Genomic DNA, 21,372 nt, shown 5'->3' with positions numbered 1-21,372 from the left:
TAGTATCTGCTTACGCCTCTTCACATGGATAACGTGCATGCACACTGTAGTGGGGCTCATAAACGAATGACATCGCCAAGCATGACATTATACTACAAAATGCATACAAAACAGTGTTCCGCCTACACATCCAGTAAACCTCTGATGCAAGTAGAGCACTCTTTATCGGTTGTAGAACTTCCCCTTCATTCAGTGCACTGCCATCTGTTAGATGCTGCTCGAGCTAGCTCTGCTCTTAGCACCAAAGTTAAAAAAATGAATGCCTTCTGTGAGGGTCGAACTCACGACCCCTGGTTTACGAGACCAGTGCTCTACCACTGAGCTAAGAAGGACGCAGCTTTGCGTTCGTGAGCTACTCCTGACTTGTCACGTCATCATACTGAATCTTACAGCCCTCGACCAGATATCGGATTTGACACACAGATGCTGCTGGAGGTGTCCACCTTACCGTTTTCCAACTCTCTTCACTGTTTCACCCTTACGATCGACGACGAGCGTCAAGCCACCAAAGGTTTGCGGTCTGCGCAAAACTTGACCTAGTGCACAGCTTGTGGGATAGCGTGGCTCTACTGTGAAACGCGCCTTTCGACTCCTCTCTCTGGCTACATCGTCCACAGTGGCACTGGGGGCTTCATGTAAGGCGACTGCACGCCGCTCGGCCAACAGCGGCCTACTGCAGACCGACACTTAAGAGACGCCAAATGCAGATCGACATCGAGAGAGAGGCCCTGTCATATGGCACTCGCGGTGTATACGCCGAAATGAAATGTAAATAATACATCTTTTGTAGTGGTCGTCGCTCTACTGCAGTGTCACACATGCCGAATTAATAGGAAAACGGTAGAACGTCCGCATAGGGCCATGTTTTTACCTCCACTGTCACGTGGCTGAATGTGTATAAGGCTGGGTGGCATCATTCAAACACAGCCAAATTGTCACACTAGCTGTGTATCTCTATCAAAGTGGACATACGTCCTCACCTCGGTGGCGATTAAAACGATTTCGCCCCCGGGTGGGCTCGAACCACCAACCTTTCGGTTAACAGCCGAACGCGCTAGCCGATTGCGCCACGGAGGCCTTAACTTTCGGTCACTTCTGCTCTCTTCATCAATGCAACTCGTGTACTTTTCGCAGGCACCTCGCAGAATGGTAGTATCTGCTTACGCCTCTTCACATGGATAACGTGCATGCACACTGTAGTGGGGCTCATAAACGAATGACATCGCCAAGCATGACATTATACTACAAAATGCATACAAAACAGTGTTCCGCCTACACATCCAGTAAACCTCTGATGCAAGTAGAGCACTCTTTATCGGTTGCAGAACTTCCCCTTCATTCAGTGCACTGCCATCTGTTAGATGCTGCTCGAGCTAGCTCTGCTCTCAGCAGCAAAGTTAAAAAATTGAATGCCTTCTGTGAGGGTCGAACTCACGACCCCTGGTTTACGAGACCAGTGCTCTACCACTGAGCTAAGAAGGCCGCAGCTTTGCGTTCGTGAGCTACTCCCGAATTGTCACGTCATCATACTGAATCTTACAGCCCTCGACCAGATATCGGATTTGACACACAGATGCTGCTGGAGGTGTCCACCTTACCGTTTTCCAACTCTCTTCACTGTTTCACCCTTACGATCGACGACGAGAGTCAAGCCACCAAAGGTTTGCGGTCTGCGCAAAACTTGACCTAGTGCACAGCTTGTGGGATAGCGTGGCTCTACTGTGAAACGCGCCTTTCGACTCCTCTCTCTGGCTACATCGTCCACAGTGGCACTGGGGGCTTCATGTAAGGCGACTGCACGCCGCTCGGCCAACAGCGGCCTACTGCAGACCGACACTTAAGAGACGCCAAATGCAGATCGACATCGAGAGAGAGGCCCTGTCATATGGCACTCGCGGTGTATACGCCGAAATGAAATGTAAATAATACATCTTTTGTAGTGGTCGTCGCTCTACTGCAGTGTCACACATGCCGAATGAATAGGAAAACGGTAGAACGTCCGCATAGGGCCATGTTTTTACCTCCACTGTCACGTGGCTGAATGTGTATAAGGCTGGGTGGCATCATTCAAACACAGCCAAATTGTCACACTAGCTGTGTATCTCTATCAAAGTGGACATACGTCCTCACCTCGGTGGCGATTAAAACGATTTCGCCCCTGGGTGGGCTCGAACCACCAACCTTTCGGTTAACAGCCGAACGCGCTAGCCGATTGCGCCACGGAGGCCTTAACTTTCGGTCACTTCTGCTCTCTTCATCAATGCAACTCGTGTACTTTTCGCAGGCACCTCGCAGAATGGTAGTATCTGCTTACGCCTCTTCACATGGATAACGTGCATGCACACTGTAGTGGGGCTCATAAACGAATGACATCGCCAAGCATGACATTATACTACAAAATGCATACAAAACAGTGTTCCGCCTACACATCCAGTAAACCTCTGATGCAAGTAGAGCACTCTTTATCGGTTGTAGAACTTCCCCTTCATTCAGTGCACTGCCATCTGTTAGATGCTGCTCGAGCTAGCTCTGCTCTCAGCAGCAAAGTTAAAAAAATGAATGCCTTCTGTGAGGGTCGAACTCACGACCCCTGGTTTACGAGACCAGTGCTCTACCACTGAGCTAAGAAGGCCGCAGCTTTGCGTTCGTGAGCTACTCCCGACTTGTCACGTCATCATACTGAATCTTACGGCCCTCGACCAGATATCGGATTTGACACACAGATGCTGCTGGAGGTGTCCACCTTACCGTTTTCCAACTCTCTTCACTGTTTCACCCTTACGATCGACGACGAGCGTCAAGCCACCAAAGGTTTGCGGTCTGCGCAAAACTTGACCTAGTGCACAGCTTGTGGGATAGCGTGGCTCTACTGTGAAACGCGCCTTTCGACTCCTCTCTCTGGCTACATCGTCCACAGTGGCACTGGGGGCTTCATGTAAGGCGACTGCACGCCGCTCGGCCAACAGCGGCCTACTGCAGACCGACACTTAAGAGACGCCAAATGCAGATCGACATCGAGAGAGAGGCCCTGTCATATGGCACTCGCGGTGTATACGCCGAAATGAAATGTAAATAATACATCTTTTGTAGTGGTCGTCGCTCTACTGCAGTGTCACACATGCCGAATTAATAGGAAAACGGTAGAACGTCCGCATAGGGCCATGTTTTTACCTCCACTGTCACGTGGCTGAATGTGTATAAGGCTGGGTGGCATCATTCAAACACAGCCAAATTGTCACACTAGCTGTGTATCTCTATCAAAGTGGACATACGTCCTCACCTCGGTGGCGATTAAAACGATTTCGCCCCCGGGTGGGCTCGAACCACCAACCTTTCGGTTAACAGCCGAACGCGCTAGCCGATTGCGCCACGGAGGCCTTAACTTTCGGTCACTTCTGCTCTCTTCATCAATGCAACTCGTGTACTTTTCGCAGGCACCTCGCAGAATGGTAGTATCTGCTTACGCCTCTTCACATGGATAACGTGCATGCACACTGTAGTGGGGCTCATAAACGAATGACATCGCCAAGCATGACATTATACTACAAAAAGCATACAAAACAGTGTTCCGCCTACACATCCAGTAAACCTCTGATGCAAGTAGAGCACTCTTTATCGGTTGTAGAACTTCCCCTTCATTCAGTGCACTGCCATCTGTTAGATGCTGCTCGAGCTAGCTCTGCTCTCAGCAGCAAAGTTAAAAAAATGAATGCCTTCTGTGAGGGTCGAACTCACGACCCCTGGTTTACGAGACCAGTGCTCTACCACTGAGCTAAGAAGGCCGCAGCTTTGCGTTCGTGAGCTACTCCCGACTTGTCACGTCATCATACTGAATCTTACGGCCCTCGACCAGATATCGGATTTGACACACAGATGCTGCTGGAGGTTTCCAACTCTCTTCACTGTTTCACCCTTACGATCGACGACGAGCGTCAAGCCACCAAAGGTTTGCGGTCTGCGCAAAACTTGACCTAGTGCACAGCTTGTGGGATAGCGTGGCTCTACTGTGAAACGCGCCTTTCGACTCCTCTCTCTGGCTACATCGTCCACAGTGGCACTGGGGGCTTCATGTAAGGCGACTGCACGCCGCTCGGCCAACAGCGGCCTACTGCAGACCGACACTTAAGAGACGCCAAATGCAGATCGACATCGAGAGAGAGGCCCTGTCATATGGCACTCGCGGTGTATACGCCGAAATGAAATGTAAATAATACATCTTTTGTAGTGGTCGTCGCTCTACTGCAGTGTCACACATGCCGAATTAATAGGAAAACGGTAGAACGTCCGCATAGGGCCATGTTTTTACCTCCACTGTCACGTGGCTGAATGTGTATAAGGCTGGGTGGCATCATTCAAACACAGCCAAATTGTCACACTAGCTGTGTATCTCTATCAAAGTGGACATACGTCCTCACCTCGGTGGCGATTAAAACGATTTCGCCCCCGGGTGGGCTCGAACCACCAACCTTTCGGTTAACAGCCGAACGCGCTAGCCGATTGCGCCACGGAGGCCTTAACTTTCGGTCACTTCTGCTCTCTTCATCAATGCAACTCGTGTACTTTTCGCAGGCACCTCGCAGAATGGTAGTATCTGCTTACGCCTCTTCACATGGATAACGTGCATGCACACTGTAGTGGGGCTCATAAACGAATGACATCGCCAAGCATGACATTATACTACAAAATGCATACAAAACAGTGTTCCGCCTACACATCCAGTAAACCTCTGATGCAAGTAGAGCACTCTTTATCGGTTGTAGAACTTCCCCTTCATTCAGTGCACTGCCATCTGTTAGATGCTGCTCGAGCTAGCTCTGCTCTCAGCAGCAAAGTTAAAAAAATTGAATGCCTTCTGTGAGGGTCGAACTCACGACCCCTGGTTTACGAGACCAGTGCTCTACCACTGAGCTAAGAAGGCCGCAGCTTTGCGTTCGTGAGCTACTCCCGACTTGTCACGTCATCATACTGAATCTTACGGCCCTCGACCAGATATCGGATTTGACACACAGATGCTGCTGGAGGTGTCCACCTTACCGTTTTCCAACTCTCTTCACTGTTTCACCCTCACGATCGACGACGAGCGTCAAGCCACCAAAGGTTTGCGGTCTGCGCAAAACTTGACCTAGTGCACAGCTTGTGGGATAGCGTGGCTCTACTGTGAAACGCGCCTTTCGACTCCTCTCTCTGGCTACATCGTCCACAGTGGCACTGGGGGCTTCATGTAAGGCGACTGCACGCCGCTCGGCCAACAGCGGCCTACTGCAGACCGACACTTAAGAGACGCCAAATGCAGATCGACATCGAGAGAGAGGCCCTGTCATATGGCACTCGCGGTGTATACGCCGAAATGAAATGTAAATAATACATCTTTTGTAGTGGTCGTCGCTCTACTGCAGTGTCACACATGCCGAATTAATAGGAAAACGGTAGAACGTCCGCATAGGGCCATGTTTTTACCTCCACTGTCACGTGGCTGAATGTGTATAAGGCTGGGTGGCATCATTCAAACACAGCCAAATTGTCACACTAGCTGTGTATCTCTATCAAAGTGGACATACGTCCTCACCTCGGTGGCGATTAAAACGATTTCGCCCCTGGGTGGGCTCGAACCACCAACCTTTCGGTTAACAGCCGAACGCGCTAGCCGATTGCGCCACAGAGGCCTTAACTTTCGGTCACTTCTGCTCTCTTCATCAATGCAACTCGTGTACTTTTCGCAGGCACCTCGCAGAATGGTAGTATCTGCTTACGCCTCTTCACATGGATAACGTGCATGCACACTGTAGTGGGGCTCATAAACGAATGACATCGCCAAGCATGACATTATACTACAAAATGCATACAAAACAGTGTTCCGCCTACACATCCAGTAAACCTCTGATGCAAGTAGAGCACTCTTTATCGGTTGTAGAACTTCCCCTTCATTCAGTGCACTGCCATCTGTTAGATGCTGCTCGAGCTAGCTCTGCTCTCAGCAGCAAAGTTAAAAAAAATGAATTCCTTCTGTGAGGGTCGAACTCACGACCCCTGGTTTACGAGACCAGTGCTCTACCACTGAGCTAAGAAGGCCGCAGCTTTGCGTTCGTGAGCTACTCCCGACTTGTCACGTCATCATACTGAATCTTACGGCCCTCGACCAGATATCGGATTTGACACACAGATGCTGCTGGAGGTGTCCACCTTACCGTTTTCCAACTCTCTTCACTGTTTCACCCTTACGATCGACGACGAGCGTCAAGCCACCAAAGGTTTGCGGTCTGCGCAAAACTTGACCTAGTGCACAGCTTGTGGGATAGCGTGGCTCTACTGTGAAACGCGCCTTTCGACTCCTCTCTCTGGCTACATCGTCCACAGTGGCACTGGGGGCTTCATGTAAGGCGACTGCACGCCGCTCGGCCAACAGCGGCCTACTGCAGACCGACACTTAAGAGACGCCAAATGCAGATCGACATCGAGAGAGAGGCCCTGTCATATGGCACTCGCGGTGTATACGCCGAAATGAAATGTAAATAATACATCTTTTGTAGTGGTCGTCGCTCTACTGCAGTGTCACACATGCCGAATTAATAGGAAAACGGTAGAACGTCCGCATAGGGCCATGTTTTTACCTCCACTGTCACGTGGCTGAATGTGTATAAGGCTGGGTGGCATCATTCAAACACAGCCAAATTGTCACACTAGCTGTGTATCTCTATCAAAGTGGACATACGTCCTCACCTCGGTGGCGATTAAAACGATTTCGCCCCTGGGTGGGCTCGAACCACCAACCTTTCGGTTAACAGCCGAACGCGCTAGCCGATTGCGCCACGGAGGCCTTAACTTTCGGTCACTTCTGCTCTCTTCATCAATGCAACTCGTGTACTTTTCGCAGGCACCTCGCAGAATGGTAGTATCTGCTTACGCCTCTTCACATGGATAACGTGCATGCACACTGTAGTGGGGCTCATAAACGAATGACATCGCCAAGCATGACATTATACTACAAAATGCATACAAAACAGTGTTCCGCCTACACATCCAGTAAACCTCTGATGCAAGTAGAGCACTCTTTATCGGTTGTAGAACTTCCCCTTCATTCAGTGCACTGCCATCTGTTAGATGCTGCTCGAGCTAGCTCTGCTCTCAGCAGCAAAGTTACAAAAATTGAATGCCTTCTGTGAGGGTCGAACTCACGACCCCTGGTTTACGAGACCAGTGCTCTACCACTGAGCTAAGAAGGCCGCAGCTTTGCGTTCGTGAGCTACTCCCGACTTGTCACGTCATCATACTGAATCTTACGGCCCTCGACCAGATATCGGATTTGACACACAGATGCTGCTGGAGGTGTCCACCTTACCGTTTTCCAACTCTCTTCACTGTTTCACCCTTACGATCGACGACGAGCGTCAAGCCACCAAAGGTTTGCGGTCTGCGCAAAACTTGACCTAGTGCACAGCTTGTGGGATAGCGTGGCTCTACTGTGAAACGCGCCTTTCGACTCCTCTCTCTGGCTACATCGTCCACAGTGGCACTGGGGGCTTCATGTAAGGCGACTGCACGCCGCTCGGCCAACAGCGGCCTACTGCAGACCGACACTTAAGAGACGCCAAATGCAGATCGACATCGAGAGAGAGGCCCTGTCATATGGCACTCGCGGTGTATACGCCGAAATGAAATGTAAATAATACATCTTTTGTAGTGGTCGTCGCTCTACTGCAGTGTCACACATGCCGAATTAATAGGAAAACGGTAGAACGTCCGCATAGGGCCATGTTTTTACCTCCACTGTCACGTGGCTGAATGTGTATAAGGCTGGGTGGCATCATTCAAACACAGCCAAATTGTCACACTAGCTGTGTATCTCTATCAAAGTGGACATACGTCCTCACCTCGGTGGCGATTAAAACGATTTCGCCCCTGGGTGGGCTCGAACCACCAACCTTTCGGTTAACAGCCGAACGCGCTAGCCAATTGCGCCACAGAGGCCTTAACTTTCGGTCACTTCTGCTCTCTTCATCAATGCAACTCGTGTACTTTTCGCAGGCACCTCGCAGAATGGTAGTATCTGCTTACGTCTCTTCACATGGATAACGTGCATGCACACTGTAGTGGGGCTCATAAACGAATGACATCGCCAAGCATGACATTATACTACAAAATGCATACAAAACAGTGTTCCGCCTACACATCCAGTAAACCTCTGATGCAAGTAGAGCACTCTTTATCGGTTGTAGAACTTCCCCTTCATTCAGTGCACTGCCATCTGTTAGATGCTGCTCGAGCTAGCTCTGCTCTCAGCAGCAAAGTTAAAAAAATTGAATGCCTTCTGTGAGGGTCGAACTCACGACCCCTGGTTTACGAGACCAGTGCTCTACCACTGAGCTAAGAAGGCCGCAGCTTTGCGTTTGTGAGCTACTCCCGACTTGTCACGTCATCATACTGAATCTTACGGCCCTCGACCAGATATCGGATTTGACACACAGATGCTGCTGGAGGTGTCCACCTTACCGTTTTCCAACTCTCTTCACTGTTTCACCCTTACGATCGACGACGAGCGTCAAGCCACCAAAGGTTTGCGGTCTGCGCAAAACTTGACCTAGTGCACAGCTTGTGGGATAGCGTGGCTCTACTGTGAAACGCGCCTTTCGACTCCTCTCTCTGGCTACATCGTCCACAGTGGCACTGGGGGCTTCATGTAAGGCGACTGCACGCCGCTCGGCCAACAGCGGCCTACTGCAGACCGACACTTAAGAGACGCCAAATGCAGATCGACATCGAGAGAGAGGCCCTGTCATATGGCACTCGCGGTGTATACGCCGAAATGAAATGTAAATAATACATCTTTTGTAGTGGTCGTCGCTCTACTGCAGTGTCACACATGCCGAATTAATAGGAAAACGGTAGAACGTCCGCATAGGGCCATGTTTTTACCTCCACTGTCACGTGGCTGAATGTGTATAAGGCTGGGTGGCATCATTCAAACACAGCCAAATTGTCACACTAGCTGTGTATCTCTATCAAAGTGGACATACGTCCTCACCTCGGTGGCGATTAAAACGATTTCGCCCCTGGGTGGGCTCGAACCACCAACCTTTCGGTTAACAGCCGAACGCGCTAGCCGATTGCGCCACGGAGGCCTTAACTTTCGGTCACTTCTGCTCTCTTCATCAATGCAACTCGTGTACTTTTCGCAGGCACCTCGCAGAATGGTAGTATCTGCTTACGCCTCTTCACATGGATAACGTGCATGCACACTGTAGTGGGGCTCATAAACGAATGACATCGCCAAGCATGACATTATACTACAAAATGCATACAAAACAGTGTTCCGCCTACACATCCAGTAAACCTCTGATGCAAGTAGAGCACTCTTTATCGGTTGTAGAACTTCCCCTTCATTCAGTGCACTGCCATCTGTTAGATGCTGCTCGAGCTAGCTCTGCTCTCAGCAGCAAAGTTACAAAAATTGAATGCCTTCTGTGAGGGTCGAACTCACGACCCCTGGTTTACGAGACCAGTGCTCTACCACTGAGCTAAGAAGGCCGCAGCTTTGCGTTCGTGAGCTACTCCCGACTTGTCACGTCATCATACTGAATCTTACGGCCCTCGACCAGATATCGGATTTGACACACAGATGCTGCTGGAGGTGTCCACCTTACCGTTTTCCAACTCTCTTCACTGTTTCACCCTTACGATCGACGACGAGCGTCAAGCCACCAAAGGTTTGCGGTCTGCGCAAAACTTGACCTAGTGCACAGCTTGTGGGATAGCGTGGCTCTACTGTGAAACGCGCCTTTCGACTCCTCTCTCTGGCTACATCGTCCACAGTGGCACTGGGGGCTTCATGTAAGGCGACTGCACGCCGCTCGGCCAACAGCGGCCTACTGCAGACCGACACTTAAGAGACGCCAAATGCAGATCGACATCGAGAGAGAGGCCCTGTCATATGGCACTCGCGGTGTATACGCCGAAATGAAATGTAAATAATACATCTTTTGTAGTGGTCGTCGCTCTACTGCAGTGTCACACATGCCGAATTAATAGGAAAACGGTAGAACGTCCGCATAGGGCCATGTTTTTACCTCCACTGTCACGTGGCTGAATGTGTATAAGGCTGGGTGGCATCATTCAAACACAGCCAAATTGTCACACTAGCTGTGTATCTCTATCAAAGTGGACATACGTCCTCACCTCGGTGGCGATTAAAACGATTTCGCCCCTGGGTGGGCTCGAACCACCAACCTTTCGGTTAACAGCCGAACGCGCTAGCCGATTGCGCCACGGAGGCCTTAACTTTCGGTCACTTCTGCTCTCTTCATCAATGCAACTCGTGTACTTTTCGCAGGCACCTCGCAGAATGGTAGTATCTGCTTACGCCTCTTCACATGGATAACGTGCATGCACACTGTAGTGGGGCTCATAAACGAATGACATCGCCAAGCATGACATTATACTACAAAATGCATACAAAACAGTGTTCCGCCTACACATCCAGTAAACCTCTGATGCAAGTAGAGCACTCTTTATCGGTTGTAGAACTTCCCCTTCATTCAGTGCACTGCCATCTGTTAGATGCTGCTCGAGCTAGCTCTGCTCTCAGCAGCAAAGTTAAAAAAATTGAATGCCTTCTGTGAGGGTCGAACTCACGACCCCTGGTTTACGAGACCAGTGCTCTACCACTGAGCTAAGAAGGCCGCAGCTTTGCGTTCGTGAGCTACTCCCGACTTGTCACGTCATCATTCTGAATCTTACGGCCCTCGACCAGATATCGGATTTGACACACAGATGCTGCTGGAGGTGTCCACCTTACCGTTTTCCAACTCTCTTCACTGTTTCACCCTTACGATCGACGACGAGCGTCAAGCCACCAAAGGTTTGCGGTCTGCGCAAAACTTGACCTAGTGCACAGCTTGTGGGATAGCGTGGCTCTACTGTGAAACGCGCCTTTCGACTCCTCTCTCTGGCTACATCGTCCACAGTGGCACTGGGGGCTTCATGTAAGGCGACTGCACGCCGCTCGGCCAACAGCGGCCTACTGCAGACCGACACTTAAGAGACGCCAAATGCAGATCGACATCGAGAGAGAGGCCCTGTCATATGGCACTCGCGGTGTATACGCCGAAATGAAATGTAAATAATACATCTTTTGTAGTGGTCGTCGCTCTACTGCAGTGTCACACATGCCGAATTAATAGGAAAACGGTAGAACGTCCGCATAGGGCCATGTTTTTACCTCCACTGTCACGTGGCTGAATGTGTATAAGGCTGGGTGGCATCATTCAAACACAGCCAAATTGTCACACTAGCTGTGTATCTCTATCAAAGTGGACATCCGTCCTCACCTCGGTGGCGATTAAAACGATTTCGCCCCTGGGTGGGCTCGAACCACCAACCTTTCGGTTAACAGCCGAACGCGCTAGCCGATTGCGCCACGGAGGCCTTAACTTTCGGTCACTTCTGCTCTCTTCATCAATGCAACTCGTGTACTTTTCGCAGGCACCTCGCAGAATGGTAGTATCTGCTTACGCCTCTTCACATGGATAACGTGCATGCACACTGTAGTGGGGCTCATAAACGAATGACATCGCCAAGCATGACATTATACTACAAAATGCATACAAAACAGTGTTCCGCCTACACATCCAGTAAACCTCTGATGCAAGTAGAGCACTCTTTATCGGTTGTAGAACTTCCCCTTCATTCAGTGCACTGCCATCTGTTAGATGCTGCTCGAGCTAGCTCTGCTCTCAGCAGCAAAGTTAAAAAAATTGAATGCCTTCTGTGAGGGTCGAACTCACGACCCCTGGTTTACGAGACCAGTGCTCTACCACTGAGCTAAGAAGGCCGCAGCTTTGCGTTCGTGAGCTACTCCCGACTTGTCACGTCATCATTCTGAATCTTACGGCCCTCGACCAGATATCGGATTTGACACACAGATGCTGCTGGAGGTGTCCACCTTACCGTTTTCCAACTCTCTTCACTGTTTCACCCTTACGATCGACGACGAGCGTCAAGCCACCAAAGGTTTGCGGTCTGCGCAAAACTTGACCTAGTGCACAGCTTGTGGGATAGCGTGGCTCTACTGTGAAACGCGCCTTTCGACTCCTCTCTCTGGCTACATCGTCCACAGTGGCACTGGGGGCTTCATGTAAGGCGACTGCACGCCGCTCGGCCAACAGCGGCCTACTGCAGACCGACACTTAAGAGACGCCAAATGCAGATCGACATCGAGAGAGAGGCCCTGTCATATGGCACTCGCGGTGTATACGCCGAAATGAAATGTAAATAATACATCTTTTGTAGTGGTCGTCGCTCTACTGCAGTGTCACACATGCCGAATTAATAGGAAAACGGTAGAACGTCCGCATAGGGCCATGTTTTTACCTCCACTGTCACGTGGCTGAATGTGTATAAGGCTGGGTGGCATCATTCAAACACAGCCAAATTGTCACACTAGCTGTGTATCTCTATCAAAGTGGACATACGTCCTCACCTCGGTGGCGATTAAAACGATTTCGCCCCTGGGTGGGCTCGAACCACCAACCTTTCGGTTAACAGCCGAACGCGCTAGCCGATTGCGCCACGGAGGCCTTAACTTTCGGTCACTTCTGCTCTCTTCATCAATGCAACTCGTGTACTTTTCGCAGGCACCTCGCAGAATGGTAGTATCTGCTTACGCCTCTTCACATGGATAACGTGCATGCACACTGTAGTGGGGCTCATAAACGAATGACATCGCCAAGCATGACATTATACTACAAAATGCATACAAAACAGTGTTCCGCCTACACATCCAGTAAACCTCTGATGCAAGTAGAGCACTCTTTATCGGTTGTAGAACTTCCCCTTCATTCAGTGCACTGCCATCTGTTAGATGCTGCTCGAGCTAGCTCTGCTCTCAGCAGCAAAGTTAAAAAAATTGAATGCCTTCTGTGAGGGTCGAACTCACGACCCCTGGTTTACGAGACCAGTGCTCTACCACTGAGCTAAGAAGGCCGCAGCTTTGCGTTCGTGAGCTACTCCCGACTTGTCACGTCATCATTCTGAATCTTACGGCCCTCGACCAGATATCGGATTTGACACACAGATGCTGCTGGAGGTGTCCACCTTACCGTTTTCCAACTCTCTTCACTGTTTCACCCTTACGATCGACGACGAGCGTCAAGCCACCAAAGGTTTGCGGTCTGCGCAAAACTTGACCTAGTGCACAGCTTGTGGGATAGCGTGGCTCTACTGTGAAACGCGCCTGTCGACTCCTCTCTCTGGCTACATCGTCCACAGTGGCACTGGGGGCTTCATGTAAGGCGACTGCACGCCGCTCGGCCAACAGCGGCCTACTGCAGACCGACACTTAAGAGACGCCAAATGCAGATCGACATCGAGAGAGAGGCCCTGTCATATGGCACTCGCGGTGTATACGCCGAAATGAAATGTAAATAATACATCTTTTGTAGTGGTCGTCGCTCTACTGCAGTGTCACACATGCCGAATTAATAGGAAAACGGTAGAACGTCCGCATAGGGCCATGTTTTTACCTCCACTGTCACGTGGCTGAATGTGTATAAGGCTGGGTGGCATCATTCAAACACAGCCAAATTGTCACACTAGCTGTGTATCTCTATCAAAGTGGACATACGTCCTCACCTCGGTGGCGATTAAAACGATTTCGCCCCTGGGTGGGCTCGAACCACCAACCTTTCGGTTAACAGCCGAACGCGCTAGCCGATTGCGCCACGGAGGCCTTAACTTTCGGTCACTTCTGCTCTCTTCATCAATGCAACTCGTGTACTTTTCGCAGGCACCTCGCAGAATGGTAGTATCTGCTTACGCCTCTTCACATGGATAACGTGCATGCACACTGTAGTGGGGCTCATAAACGAATGACATCGCCAAGCATGACATTATACTACAAAATGCATACAAAACAGTGTTCCGCCTACACATCCAGTAAACCTCTGATGCAAGTAGAGCACTCTTTATCGGTTGTAGAACTTCCCCTTCATTCAGTGCACTGCCATCTGTTAGATGCTGCTCGAGCTAGCTCTGCTCTCAGCAGCAAAGTTAAAAAAATTGAATGCCTTCTGTGAGGGTCGAACTCACGACCCCTGGTTTACGAGACCAGTGCTCTACCACTGAGCTAAGAAGGCCGCAGCTTTGCGTTCGTGAGCTACTCCCGACTTGTCACGTCATCATACTGAATCTTACGGCCCTCGACCAGATATGGGATTTGACACACAGATGCTGCTGGAGGTGTCCACCTTACCGTTTTCCAACTCTCTTCACTGTTTCACCCTTACGATCGACGACGAGCGTCAAGCCACCAAAGGTTTGCGGTCTGCGCAAAACTTGACCTAGTGCACAGCTTGTGGGATAGCGTGGCTCTACTGTGAAACGCGCCTTTCGACTCCTCTCTCTGGCTACATCGTCCACAGTGGCACTGGGGGCTTCATGTAAGGCGACTGCACGCCGCTCGGCCAACAGCGGCCTACTGCAGACCGACACTTAAGAGACGCCAAATGCAGATCGACATCGAGAGAGAGGCCCTGTCATATGGCACTCGCGGTGTATACGCCGAAATGAAATGTAAATAATACATCTTTTGTAGTGGTCGTCGCTCTACTGCAGTGTCACACATGCCGAATTAATAGGAAAACGGTAGAACGTCCGCATAGGGCCATGTTTTTACCTCCACTGTCACGTGGCTGAATGTGTATAAGGCTGGGTGGCATCATTCAAACACAGCCAAATTGTCACACTAGCTGTGTATCTCTATCAAAGTGGACATCCGTCCTCACCTCGGTGGCGATTAAAACGATTTCGCCCCTGGGTGGGCTCGAACCACCAACCTTTCGGTTAACAGCCGAACGCGCTAGCCGATTGCGCCACGGAGGCCTTAACTTTCGGTCACTTCTGCTCTCTTCATCAATGCAACTCGTGTACTTTTCGCAGGCACCTCGCAGAATGGTAGTATCTGCTTACGCCTCTTCACATGGATAACGTGCATGCACACTGTAGTGGGGCTCATAAACGAATGACATCGCCAAGCATGACATTATACTACAAAATGCATACAAAACAGTGTTCCGCCTACACATCCAGTAAACCTCTGATGCAAGTAGAGCACTCTTTATCGGTTGTAGAACTTCCCCTTCATTCAGTGCACTGCCATCTGTTAGATGCTGCTCGAGCTAGCTCTGCTCTCAGCAGCAAAGTTAAAAAAATTGAATGCCTTCTGTGAGGGTCGAACTCACGACCCCTGGTTTACGAGACCAGTGCTCTACCACTGAGCTAAGAAGGCCGCAGCTTTGCGTTCGTGAGCTACTCCCGACTTGTCACGTCATCATACTGAATCTTACGGCCCTCGACCAGATATCGGATTTGACACACAGATGCTGCTGGAGGTGTCCACCTTACCGTTTTCCAACTCTCTTCACTGTTTCACCCTTACGATCGACGACGAGCGTCAAGCCACCAAAGGTTTGCGGTCTGCGCAAAACTTGACCTAGTGCACAGCTTGTGGGATAGCGTGGCTCTACTGTGAAACGCGCCTTTCGACTCCTCTCTCTGGCTACATCGTCCACAGTGGCACTGGGGGCTTCATGTAAGGCGACTGCACGCCGCTCGGCCAACAGCGGCCTACTGCAGACCGACACTTAAGAGACGCCAAATGCAGATCGACATCGAGAGAGAGGCCCTGTCATATGGCACTCGCGGTGTATACGCCGAAATGAAATGTAAATAATACATCTTTTGTAGTGGTCGTCGCTCTACTGCAGTGTCACACATGCCGAATTAATAGGAAAACGGTAGAACGTCCGCATAGGGCCATGTTTTTACCTCCACTGTCACGTGGCTGAATGTGTATAAGGCTGGGTGGCATCATTCAAACACAGCCAAATTGTCACACTAGCTGTGTATCTCTATCAAAGTGGACATACGTCCTCACCTCGGTGGCGATTAAAACGATTTCGCCCCTGGGTGGGCTCGAACCACCAACCTTTCGGTTAACAGCCGAACGCGCTAGCCGATTGCGCCACGGAGGCCTTAACTTTCGGTCACTTCTGCTCTCTTCATCAATGCAACTCGTGTACTTTTCGCAGGCACCTCGCAGAATGGTAGTATCTGCTTACGCCTCTTCACATGGATAACGTGCATGCACACTGTAGTGGGGCTCATAAACGAATGACATCGCCAAGCATGACATTATACTACAAAATGCATACAAAACAGTGTTCCGCCTACACATCCAGTAAACCTCTGATGCAAGTAGAGCACTCTTTATCGGTTGTAGAACTTCCCCTTCATTCAGTGCACTGCCATCTGTTAGATGCTGCTCGAGCTAGCTCTGCTCTCAGCAGCAAAGTTAAAAAAATTGAATGCCTTCTGTGAGGGTCGAACTCACGACCCCTGGTTTACGAGACCAGTGCTCTACCACTGAGCTAAGAAGGCCGCAGCTTTGCGTTCGTGAGCTACTCCCGACTTGTCACGTCATCATTCTGAATCTTACGGCCCTCGACCAGATATCGGATTTGACACACAGATGCTGCTGGAGGTGTCCACCTTACCGTTTTCCAACTCTCTTCACTGTTTCACCCTTACGATCGACGACGAGCGTCAAGCCACCAAAGGTTTGCGGTCTGCGCAAAACTTGACCTAGTGCACAGCTTGTGGGATAGCGTGGCTCTACTGTGAAACGCGCCTGTCGACTCCTCTCTCTGGCTACATCGTCCACAGTGGCACTGGGGGCTTCATGTAAGGCGACTGCACGCCGCTCGGCCAACAGCGGCCTACTGCAGACCGACACTTAAGAGACGCCAAATGCAGATCGACATCGAGAGAGAGGCCCTGTCATATGGCACTCGCGGTGTATACGCCGAAATGAAATGTAAATAATACATCTTTTGTAGTGGTCGTCGCTCTACTGCAGTGTCACACATGCCGAATTAATAGGAAAACGGTAGAACGTCCGCATAGGGCCATGTTTTTACCTCCACTGTCACGTGGCTGAATGTGTATAAGGCTGGGTGGCATCATTCAAACACAGCCAAATTGTCACACTAGCTGTGTATCTCTATCAAAGTGGACATACGTCCTCACCTCGGTGGCGATTAAAACGATTTCGCCCCTGGGTGGGCTCGAACCACCAACCTTTCGGTTAACAGCCGAACGCGCTAGCCGATTGCGCCACGGAGGCCTTAACTTTCGGTCACTTCTGCTCTCTTCATCAATGCAACTCGTGTACTTTTCGCAGGCACCTCGCAGAATGGTAGTATCTGCTTACGCCTCTTCACATGGATAACGTGCATGCACACTGTAGTGGGGCTCATAAACGAATGACATCGCCAAGCATGACATTATACTACAAAATGCATACAAAACAGTGTTCCGCCTACACATCCAGTAAACCTCTGATGCAAGTAGAGCACTCTTTATCGGTTGTAGAACTTCCCCTTCATTCAGTGCACTGCCATCTGTTAGATGCTGCTCGAGCTAGCTCTGCTCTCAGCAGCAAAGTTAAAAAAATTGAATGCCTTCTGTGAGGGTCGAACTCACGACCCCTGGTTTACGAGACCAGTGCTCTACCACTGAGCTAAGAAGGCCGCAGCTTTGCGTTCGTGAGCTACTCCCGACTTGTCACGTCATCATACTGAATCTTACGGCCCTCGACCAGATATGGGATTTGACACACAGATGCTGCTGGAGGTGTCCACCTTACCGTTTTCCAACTCTCTTCACTGTTTCACCCTTACGATCGACGACGAGCGTCAAGCCACCAAAGGTTTGCGGTCTGCGCAAAACTTGACCTAGTGCACAGCTTGTGGGATAGCGTGGCTCTACTGTGAAACGCGCCTTTCGACTCCTCTCTCTGGCTACATCGTCCACAGTGGCACTGGGGGCTTCATGTAAGGCGACTGCACGCCGCTCGGCCAACAGCGGCCTACTGCAGACCGACACTTAAGAGACGCCAAATGCAGATCGACATCGAGAGAGAGGCCCTGTCATATGGCACTCGCGGTGTATACGCCGAAATGAAATGTAAATAATACATCTTTTGTAGTGGTCGTCGCTCTACTGCAGTGTCACACATGCCGAATTAATAGGAAAACGGTAGAACGTCCGCATAGGGCCATGTTTTTACCTCCACTGTCACGTGGCTGAATGTGTATAAGGCTGGGTGGCATCATTCAAACACAGCCAAATTGTCACACTAGCTGTGTATCTCTATCAAAGTGGACATCCGTCCTCACCTCGGTGGCGATTAAAACGATTTCGCCCCTGGGTGGGCTCGAACCACCAACCTTTCGGTTAACAGCCGAACGCGCTAGCCGATTGCGCCACGGAGGCCTTAACTTTCGGTCACTTCTGCTCTCTTCATCAATGCAACTCGTGTACTTTTCGCAGGCACCTCGCAGAATGGTAGTATCTGCTTACGCCTCTTCACATGGATAACGTGCATGCACACTGTAGTGGGGCTCATAAACGAATGACATCGCCAAGCATGACATTATACTACAAAATGCATACAAAACAGTGTTCCGCCTACACATCCAGTAAACCTCTGATGCAAGTAGAGCACTCTTTATCGGTTGTAGAACTTCCCCTTCATTCAGTGCACTGCCATCTGTTAGATGCTGCTCGAGCTAGCTCTGCTCTCAGCAGCAAAGTTAAAAAAATTGAATGCCTTCTGTGAGGGTCGAACTCACGACCCCTGGTTTACGAGACCAGTGCTCTACCACTGAGCTAAGAAGGCCGCAGCTTTGCGTTCGTGAGCTACTCCCGACTTGTCACGTCATCATACTGAATCTTACGGCCCTCGACCAGATATCGGATTTGACACACAGATGCTGCTGGAGGTGTCCACCTTACCGTTTTCCAACTCTCTTCACTGTTTCACCCTTACGATCGACGACGAGCGTCAAGCCACCAAAGGTTTGCGGTCTGCGCAAAACTTGACCTAGTGCACAGCTTGTGGGATAGCGTGGCTCTACTGTGAAACGCGCCTTTCGACTCCTCTCTCTGGCTACATCGTCCACAGTGGCACTGGGGGCTTCATGTAAGGCGACTGCACGCCGCTCGGCCAACAGCGGCCTACTGCAGACCGACACTTAAGAGACGCCAAATGCAGATCGACATCGAGAGAGAGGCCCTGTCATATGGCACTCGCGGTGTATACGCCGAAATGAAATGTAAATAATACATCTTTTGTAGTGGTCGTCGCTCTACTGCAGTGTCACACATGCCGAATTAATAGGAAAACGGTAGAACGTCCGCATAGGGCCATGTTTTTACCTCCACTGTCACGTGGCTGAATGTGTATAAGGCTGGGTGGCATCATTCAAACACAGCCAAATTGTCACAATGGCTGTGTATCTCTATCAAAGTGGACATACGTCCTCACCTCGGTGGCGATTAAAACGATTTCGCCCCCGGGTGGGCTCGAACCACCAACCTTTCGGTTAACAGCCGAACGCGCTAGCCGATTGCGCCACGGAGGCCTTAACTTTCGGTCACTTCTGCTCTCTTCATCAATGCAACTCGTGTACTTTTCGCAGGCACCTCGCAGAATGGTAGTATCTGCTTACGCCTCTTCACATGGATAACGTGCATGCACACTGTAGTGGGGCTCATAAACGAATGACATCGCCAAGCATGACATTATACTACAAAATGCATACAAAACAGTGTTCCGCCTACACATCCAGTAAACCTCTGATGCAAGTAGAGCACTCTTTATCGGTTGTAGAACTTCCCCTTCATTCAGTGCACTGCCATCTGTTAGATGCTGCTCGAGCTAGCTCTGCTCTCAGCAGCAAAGTTAAAAAAATTGAATGCCTTCTGTGAGGGTCGAACTCACGACCCCTGGTTTACGAGACCAGTGCTCTACCACTGAGCTAAGAAGGCCGCAGCTTTGCGTTCGTGAGCTACTCCCGACTTGTCACGTCATCATACTGAATCTTACGGCCCTCGACCAGATATCGGATTTGACACACAGATGCTGCTGGAGGTGTCCACCTTACCGTTTTCCAACTCTCTTCACTGTTTCACCCTTACGATCGACGACGAGCGTCAAGCCACCAAAGGTTTGCGGTCTGCGCAAAACTTGACCTAGTGCACAGCTTGTGGGATAGCGTGGCTCTACTGTGAAACGCGCCTGTCGACTCCTCTCTCTGGCTACATCGTCCACAGTGGCACTGGGGGCTTCATGTAAGGCGACTGCACGCCGCTCGGCCAACAGCGGCCTACTGCAGACCGACACTTAAGAGACGCCAAATGCAGATCGACATCGAGAGAGAGGCCCTGTCATATGGCACTCGCGGTGTATACGCCGAAATGAAATGTAAATAATACATCTTTTGTAGTGGTCGTCGCTCTACTGCAGTGTCACACATGCCGAATTAATAGGAAAACGGTAGAACGTCCGCATAGGGCCATGTTTTTACCTCCACTGTCACGTGGCTGAATGTGTATAAGGCTGGGTGGCATCATTCAAACACAGCCAAATTGTCACACTAGCTGTGTATCTCTATCAAAGTGGACATACGTCCTCACCTCGGTGGCGATTAAAACGATTTCGCCCCCGGGTGGGCTCGAACCACCAACCTTTCGGTTAACAGCCGAACGCGCTAGCCGATTGCGCCACGGAGGCCTTAACTTTCGGTCACTTCTGCTCTCTTCATCAATGCAACTCGTGTACTTTTCGCAGGCACCTCGCAGAATGGTAGTATCTGCTTACGCCTCTTCACATGGATAACGTGCATGCACACTGTAGTGGGGCTCATAAACGAATGACATCGCCAAGCATGACATTATACTACAAAATGCATACAAAACAGTGTTCCGCCTACACATCCAGTAAACCTCTGATGCAAGTAGAGCACTCTTTATCGGTTGTAGAACTTCCCCTTCATTCAGTGCACTGCCATCTGTTAGATGCTGCTCGAGCTAGCTCTGCTCTCAGCAGCAAAGTTAAAAAAATTGAATGCCTTCTGTGAGGGTCGAACTCACGACCCCTGGTTTACGAGACCAGTGCTCTACCACTGAGCTAAGAAGGCCGCAGCTTTGCGTTCGTGAGCTACTCCCGACTTGTCACGTCATCATACTGAATCTTACGGCCCTCGACCAGATATCGGATTTGACACACAGATGCTGCTGGAGGTGTCCACCTTACCGTTTTCCAACTCTCTTCACTGTTTCACCCTTACGATCGACGACGAGCGTCAAGCCACCAAAGGTTTGCGGTCTGCGCAAAACTTGACCTAGTGCACAGCTTGTGGGATAGCGTGGCTCTACTGTGAAACGCGCCTTTCGACTCCTCTCTCTGGCTACATCGTCCACAGTGGCACTGGGGGCTTCATGTAAGGCGACTGCACGCCGCTCGGCCAACAGCGGCCT

At 50.4% G+C, this 21,372-nt stretch overlaps 37 non-coding genes across 37 annotated transcripts; all 37 read right to left on the bottom strand.

Annotated features, from left to right (window-relative positions):
* Positions 1-260: 260 nt before the first annotated feature.
* Trnat-cgu (transfer RNA threonine (anticodon CGU)) lies at positions 261-332 on the bottom strand. Its single transcript has one exon. It is a non-coding gene; the product is annotated as a tRNA-Thr (tRNA).
* Positions 333-1,003: 671 nt separating this feature from the next.
* Trnan-guu (transfer RNA asparagine (anticodon GUU)) lies at positions 1,004-1,077 on the bottom strand. Its single transcript has one exon. It is a non-coding gene; the product is annotated as a tRNA-Asn (tRNA).
* A 333-nt stretch (positions 1,078-1,410) lies between these two features.
* On the bottom strand, positions 1,411-1,482 carry Trnat-cgu (transfer RNA threonine (anticodon CGU)). The gene has a single exon. It is a non-coding gene; the product is annotated as a tRNA-Thr (tRNA).
* A 671-nt stretch (positions 1,483-2,153) lies between these two features.
* Positions 2,154-2,227, bottom strand: Trnan-guu (transfer RNA asparagine (anticodon GUU)). The gene has a single exon. It is a non-coding gene; the product is annotated as a tRNA-Asn (tRNA).
* Positions 2,228-2,560: 333 nt separating this feature from the next.
* Positions 2,561-2,632, bottom strand: Trnat-cgu (transfer RNA threonine (anticodon CGU)). The gene has a single exon. It is a non-coding gene; the product is annotated as a tRNA-Thr (tRNA).
* Positions 2,633-3,303: 671 nt separating this feature from the next.
* Positions 3,304-3,377, bottom strand: Trnan-guu (transfer RNA asparagine (anticodon GUU)). Its single transcript has one exon. It is a non-coding gene; the product is annotated as a tRNA-Asn (tRNA).
* A 333-nt stretch (positions 3,378-3,710) lies between these two features.
* Positions 3,711-3,782, bottom strand: Trnat-cgu (transfer RNA threonine (anticodon CGU)). The gene has a single exon. It is a non-coding gene; the product is annotated as a tRNA-Thr (tRNA).
* A 656-nt stretch (positions 3,783-4,438) lies between these two features.
* On the bottom strand, positions 4,439-4,512 carry Trnan-guu (transfer RNA asparagine (anticodon GUU)). Its single transcript has one exon. It is a non-coding gene; the product is annotated as a tRNA-Asn (tRNA).
* A 334-nt stretch (positions 4,513-4,846) lies between these two features.
* Trnat-cgu (transfer RNA threonine (anticodon CGU)) lies at positions 4,847-4,918 on the bottom strand. Its single transcript has one exon. It is a non-coding gene; the product is annotated as a tRNA-Thr (tRNA).
* A 671-nt stretch (positions 4,919-5,589) lies between these two features.
* Trnan-guu (transfer RNA asparagine (anticodon GUU)) lies at positions 5,590-5,663 on the bottom strand. Its single transcript has one exon. It is a non-coding gene; the product is annotated as a tRNA-Asn (tRNA).
* Positions 5,664-5,997: 334 nt separating this feature from the next.
* On the bottom strand, positions 5,998-6,069 carry Trnat-cgu (transfer RNA threonine (anticodon CGU)). The gene has a single exon. It is a non-coding gene; the product is annotated as a tRNA-Thr (tRNA).
* Positions 6,070-6,740: 671 nt separating this feature from the next.
* Positions 6,741-6,814, bottom strand: Trnan-guu (transfer RNA asparagine (anticodon GUU)). Its single transcript has one exon. It is a non-coding gene; the product is annotated as a tRNA-Asn (tRNA).
* Positions 6,815-7,148: 334 nt separating this feature from the next.
* On the bottom strand, positions 7,149-7,220 carry Trnat-cgu (transfer RNA threonine (anticodon CGU)). Its single transcript has one exon. It is a non-coding gene; the product is annotated as a tRNA-Thr (tRNA).
* Positions 7,221-7,891: 671 nt separating this feature from the next.
* Positions 7,892-7,965, bottom strand: Trnan-guu (transfer RNA asparagine (anticodon GUU)). The gene has a single exon. It is a non-coding gene; the product is annotated as a tRNA-Asn (tRNA).
* Positions 7,966-8,299: 334 nt separating this feature from the next.
* Trnat-cgu (transfer RNA threonine (anticodon CGU)) lies at positions 8,300-8,371 on the bottom strand. The gene has a single exon. It is a non-coding gene; the product is annotated as a tRNA-Thr (tRNA).
* A 671-nt stretch (positions 8,372-9,042) lies between these two features.
* On the bottom strand, positions 9,043-9,116 carry Trnan-guu (transfer RNA asparagine (anticodon GUU)). The gene has a single exon. It is a non-coding gene; the product is annotated as a tRNA-Asn (tRNA).
* A 334-nt stretch (positions 9,117-9,450) lies between these two features.
* Positions 9,451-9,522, bottom strand: Trnat-cgu (transfer RNA threonine (anticodon CGU)). Its single transcript has one exon. It is a non-coding gene; the product is annotated as a tRNA-Thr (tRNA).
* A 671-nt stretch (positions 9,523-10,193) lies between these two features.
* Positions 10,194-10,267, bottom strand: Trnan-guu (transfer RNA asparagine (anticodon GUU)). The gene has a single exon. It is a non-coding gene; the product is annotated as a tRNA-Asn (tRNA).
* Positions 10,268-10,601: 334 nt separating this feature from the next.
* Positions 10,602-10,673, bottom strand: Trnat-cgu (transfer RNA threonine (anticodon CGU)). The gene has a single exon. It is a non-coding gene; the product is annotated as a tRNA-Thr (tRNA).
* A 671-nt stretch (positions 10,674-11,344) lies between these two features.
* Trnan-guu (transfer RNA asparagine (anticodon GUU)) lies at positions 11,345-11,418 on the bottom strand. Its single transcript has one exon. It is a non-coding gene; the product is annotated as a tRNA-Asn (tRNA).
* A 334-nt stretch (positions 11,419-11,752) lies between these two features.
* On the bottom strand, positions 11,753-11,824 carry Trnat-cgu (transfer RNA threonine (anticodon CGU)). Its single transcript has one exon. It is a non-coding gene; the product is annotated as a tRNA-Thr (tRNA).
* Positions 11,825-12,495: 671 nt separating this feature from the next.
* On the bottom strand, positions 12,496-12,569 carry Trnan-guu (transfer RNA asparagine (anticodon GUU)). The gene has a single exon. It is a non-coding gene; the product is annotated as a tRNA-Asn (tRNA).
* Positions 12,570-12,903: 334 nt separating this feature from the next.
* Positions 12,904-12,975, bottom strand: Trnat-cgu (transfer RNA threonine (anticodon CGU)). Its single transcript has one exon. It is a non-coding gene; the product is annotated as a tRNA-Thr (tRNA).
* Positions 12,976-13,646: 671 nt separating this feature from the next.
* Positions 13,647-13,720, bottom strand: Trnan-guu (transfer RNA asparagine (anticodon GUU)). The gene has a single exon. It is a non-coding gene; the product is annotated as a tRNA-Asn (tRNA).
* A 334-nt stretch (positions 13,721-14,054) lies between these two features.
* Trnat-cgu (transfer RNA threonine (anticodon CGU)) lies at positions 14,055-14,126 on the bottom strand. The gene has a single exon. It is a non-coding gene; the product is annotated as a tRNA-Thr (tRNA).
* A 671-nt stretch (positions 14,127-14,797) lies between these two features.
* On the bottom strand, positions 14,798-14,871 carry Trnan-guu (transfer RNA asparagine (anticodon GUU)). Its single transcript has one exon. It is a non-coding gene; the product is annotated as a tRNA-Asn (tRNA).
* A 334-nt stretch (positions 14,872-15,205) lies between these two features.
* On the bottom strand, positions 15,206-15,277 carry Trnat-cgu (transfer RNA threonine (anticodon CGU)). Its single transcript has one exon. It is a non-coding gene; the product is annotated as a tRNA-Thr (tRNA).
* A 671-nt stretch (positions 15,278-15,948) lies between these two features.
* Trnan-guu (transfer RNA asparagine (anticodon GUU)) lies at positions 15,949-16,022 on the bottom strand. The gene has a single exon. It is a non-coding gene; the product is annotated as a tRNA-Asn (tRNA).
* A 334-nt stretch (positions 16,023-16,356) lies between these two features.
* On the bottom strand, positions 16,357-16,428 carry Trnat-cgu (transfer RNA threonine (anticodon CGU)). The gene has a single exon. It is a non-coding gene; the product is annotated as a tRNA-Thr (tRNA).
* Positions 16,429-17,099: 671 nt separating this feature from the next.
* On the bottom strand, positions 17,100-17,173 carry Trnan-guu (transfer RNA asparagine (anticodon GUU)). Its single transcript has one exon. It is a non-coding gene; the product is annotated as a tRNA-Asn (tRNA).
* Positions 17,174-17,507: 334 nt separating this feature from the next.
* On the bottom strand, positions 17,508-17,579 carry Trnat-cgu (transfer RNA threonine (anticodon CGU)). The gene has a single exon. It is a non-coding gene; the product is annotated as a tRNA-Thr (tRNA).
* A 671-nt stretch (positions 17,580-18,250) lies between these two features.
* Trnan-guu (transfer RNA asparagine (anticodon GUU)) lies at positions 18,251-18,324 on the bottom strand. The gene has a single exon. It is a non-coding gene; the product is annotated as a tRNA-Asn (tRNA).
* Positions 18,325-18,658: 334 nt separating this feature from the next.
* On the bottom strand, positions 18,659-18,730 carry Trnat-cgu (transfer RNA threonine (anticodon CGU)). Its single transcript has one exon. It is a non-coding gene; the product is annotated as a tRNA-Thr (tRNA).
* Positions 18,731-19,401: 671 nt separating this feature from the next.
* Trnan-guu (transfer RNA asparagine (anticodon GUU)) lies at positions 19,402-19,475 on the bottom strand. Its single transcript has one exon. It is a non-coding gene; the product is annotated as a tRNA-Asn (tRNA).
* Positions 19,476-19,809: 334 nt separating this feature from the next.
* Trnat-cgu (transfer RNA threonine (anticodon CGU)) lies at positions 19,810-19,881 on the bottom strand. Its single transcript has one exon. It is a non-coding gene; the product is annotated as a tRNA-Thr (tRNA).
* Positions 19,882-20,552: 671 nt separating this feature from the next.
* On the bottom strand, positions 20,553-20,626 carry Trnan-guu (transfer RNA asparagine (anticodon GUU)). Its single transcript has one exon. It is a non-coding gene; the product is annotated as a tRNA-Asn (tRNA).
* Positions 20,627-20,960: 334 nt separating this feature from the next.
* Trnat-cgu (transfer RNA threonine (anticodon CGU)) lies at positions 20,961-21,032 on the bottom strand. The gene has a single exon. It is a non-coding gene; the product is annotated as a tRNA-Thr (tRNA).
* Between the last annotated feature and the right edge of the window lie 340 nt (positions 21,033-21,372).

This window comes from Schistocerca cancellata, unplaced genomic scaffold (assembly GCF_023864275.1).
Source record: "Schistocerca cancellata isolate TAMUIC-IGC-003103 unplaced genomic scaffold, iqSchCanc2.1 HiC_scaffold_830, whole genome shotgun sequence".
In the NCBI taxonomy this organism is placed as follows: domain Eukaryota; kingdom Metazoa; phylum Arthropoda; class Insecta; order Orthoptera; family Acrididae; genus Schistocerca; species Schistocerca cancellata.
The sequence above is the reverse complement of the archived record's forward strand: the minus strand, read 5'-3'. Positions and strand labels throughout refer to the sequence as shown.